Source organism: Odontomachus brunneus, unplaced genomic scaffold, assembly GCF_010583005.1.
Source record: "Odontomachus brunneus isolate Ranch 3 - 2012 unplaced genomic scaffold, Obru_v1 Obru_scaffold_010, whole genome shotgun sequence".
NCBI classification, from domain to species: domain Eukaryota; kingdom Metazoa; phylum Arthropoda; class Insecta; order Hymenoptera; family Formicidae; genus Odontomachus; species Odontomachus brunneus.
Window position 1 is genome coordinate 651,747 of NW_022639460.1, and position 2,877 is coordinate 654,623.

The window sequence follows — 2,877 nt, forward strand, 5'->3', positions numbered from 1 at the left end:
TATTAAATTTAATTATATATTTAACTTTAACATAAAGTCGATCAACATATTCGTTAATTTCGCGTCACGCGGGGCGTGTCCATCGTGATGTCGACGTGAAACGAAGCCCCAAGCTGAAGGAGCAGATATAGGAATTTGGGGAATGGCGGAGCCGCTGATAAGATAAGAGAAAAAGGAAAGAGTTGAAATGCCGGAAGTGCGAGAAATGCTGAGACTTTCTAGTTCACCGTTGGAGAGACCGCGGGCTTACTCGGGCCCGTTAAAGGATCTGCATTGATCAACGATCATCGCACAATGACGTGCCACTCCGTCGCACTTTGTGCCGCATCCTTCTGCGTATGCGACGATAAAACTCGCAGTTTTTTTTCTCCCCAGTACGTTCGATATGTGACGCGTCCCAGTTGCTTGGTTCACTTCGTGCGCGCGCGCAAACCCGTTTGGATGCAACACGAGACAAATATACTTTCCGTCGGGGGCCCACTGTCGCCGTGGAAGTTTGCGCTTCTGGTTCGCCCGATTTGCAGCCGCGTCCGCGCGACTCGAAATACTTTCTAACGTATGGTCACATGTGTCACGAGCGGACCCAATGCATTCCGAGCAGTCCGCCGCAGTCAGACCGGCACAAATTGCTCGTTTTCCGCGGGATCGTTAGACAACGTCGGACAATTAAAGAGCGAAGAGATCTCCCAGCCTAATTATATCACAGTTGTTGCCGGAAATCTATCGGACTACGTTCCATCGAGTGCTCATCAGAGCGGTCCGATTTATAGATTACTCGTGTAACGTAATAGCATAATGCGACTTTTGATTGCCAATTAAATCTAATTAATTTCTAATTCGCGCTTCGGTCTGTAAGACAATAATCTTATTTAATCTTATTTAATAATCTGAAGAAATAATCTTATTTAGTATAACTGAATGGAAATTGAATGAAAACTCGGTGATGAGAAATTATATCTGTATTGCCGCAAGTGGAAACATTTTTCTTCATTATAAAACTCGGTTTTCCTCGGTTGAAATTATTGAAAATTGATTGATTAAGCAAAAGTCGCCCAGAGGAACTTTCTGTTCCTACAAGCAAATTTTTGTCTTCATACGCAACAAAAAATTCAATCGCATTAGCAGAGTTTCTTTATTCGATGCGAAATATACACGCGGAAAAAAAGAAATTTAGTTGGATTAATTAAGTTTTGGTGAAATATGAACGAACCACAAAATTCCGATTAAAGTTACTAGAATTCTGTTCAAGATTCTGGTTAATCAAAACTGTTCAAGTCGAAGATTAGAATCATGTTAACTTGAACCAAAATTCTGTAATATATTTAATAATAATTTTTTTAAATTACAAATATTTTTTTTCTGTGTGGAAAAAAATTTTCTTTCTTTCAACTTAATGGAAGCCAGACGAAAACTCAATGACGAGAATAATAACTAGAATAAAAATAGATATACAAAAATGTATATACAAAAAATGATCGAAACGTTTCAACATTTAATTTGTATATGTACTAGTGTTAGGCATTTATCTATTAAAATTTTATTTGGCAAAAATAATCAGCGAATTAATAATAAAAAGTAATCAATCATCATATATAAAACAAAAAATCATTTTATCGATTAATGAAGTAAATTATTAGTCAAACTTTGATACAATTGATACACTGATTAATAATTAATTTCATTGAATAATTAAATTATTCGCGATTACATATATAACGAGTGATTAGTTTTCATTATCGACATGCCGATTATTTTAGTCAAAGACAATTTTAATTCTCTATCGTAAACTTTCACAGAAAAACACGACAACTGAAGCTATATAGATGACAACTATACGAGTTTTTTATGTAGAATTATGATGTAGGGGAGAGTTGTGCCAAAATCATACCGGTTTCTTAAATTAAACCTCATCAATCATAGTCTTTTAATGTTTTGTAGCACACACATAAAATAAAATATAATCTAAAAATATTTCTCATTGCATATATTCCTCATTGCTCTTTTATTTCTCGTTTCTCGTACATGTGTACCGTTATAGATTTCATTCACATTCAATGATTTAATGAAATCGAAGAGATATGAAGAAGTTTTGGCAATTCTTCTCTGCACAGTTTGATAAACTATTTTGTAACTATTGTAACTAAAGCTTTACTGTAAGACAGTTTATTAAACTGTAAACATTAATGAACTATAACAACTTAGTCGCCATCGCCATGCTTTTTAAGTATACGAATCGCTTCGACAATCGGCTATCTTGATTTTTTCCGCGAGGAAAACGTCTGTCATATGTCTGCAGTTGCCATCACTGTCAACGTAGTCGTGGGTATTGTAATTTGGAAAATTAAACCGCGACCAAGACGTAACTAGGCTACAAGGTGGAATGTTGAACGAGCCTCTTGTTCCACCATGGGTATCGAGAGCTCCGAACGCGCAAAATGGGAGAGCGCGTTCTCCATCGCGCGCGCGAGGGCGCGTACGTTGTATTTTGCATTCGTCAACGCGAGAAGACGACCAAGACGAATCTTTCCGCGGAACGAAATTTCCGGCTCGAAAGTCCGTTTCCGCCTATACGCATACACGCGTTCCAGCTGAAGAGAGACAGGGTGGGAGAGGAGAGAGAGAGAGAGAGAGAGAGAGGAACGACCTGCTGGCTCTACGCGAGTCAGCCAGCGTGTGTGATCGCTTTTCGGCAGCGAACGCGTAAGCCGGTCATGCGCCTCAACCTACCTACCTACCTACCTAGCGCCTTTCATTTGTAGGTCAATGGAATTCATCCGGTCAAACTGCGCTCGTCCACTCGCCCGCCTTGGCCCGGCCGATCGCGTTGGTCAGCGTGCTCCGAGACCGTGAACTTCCATTCTCTCTCGTTCCCTCTCT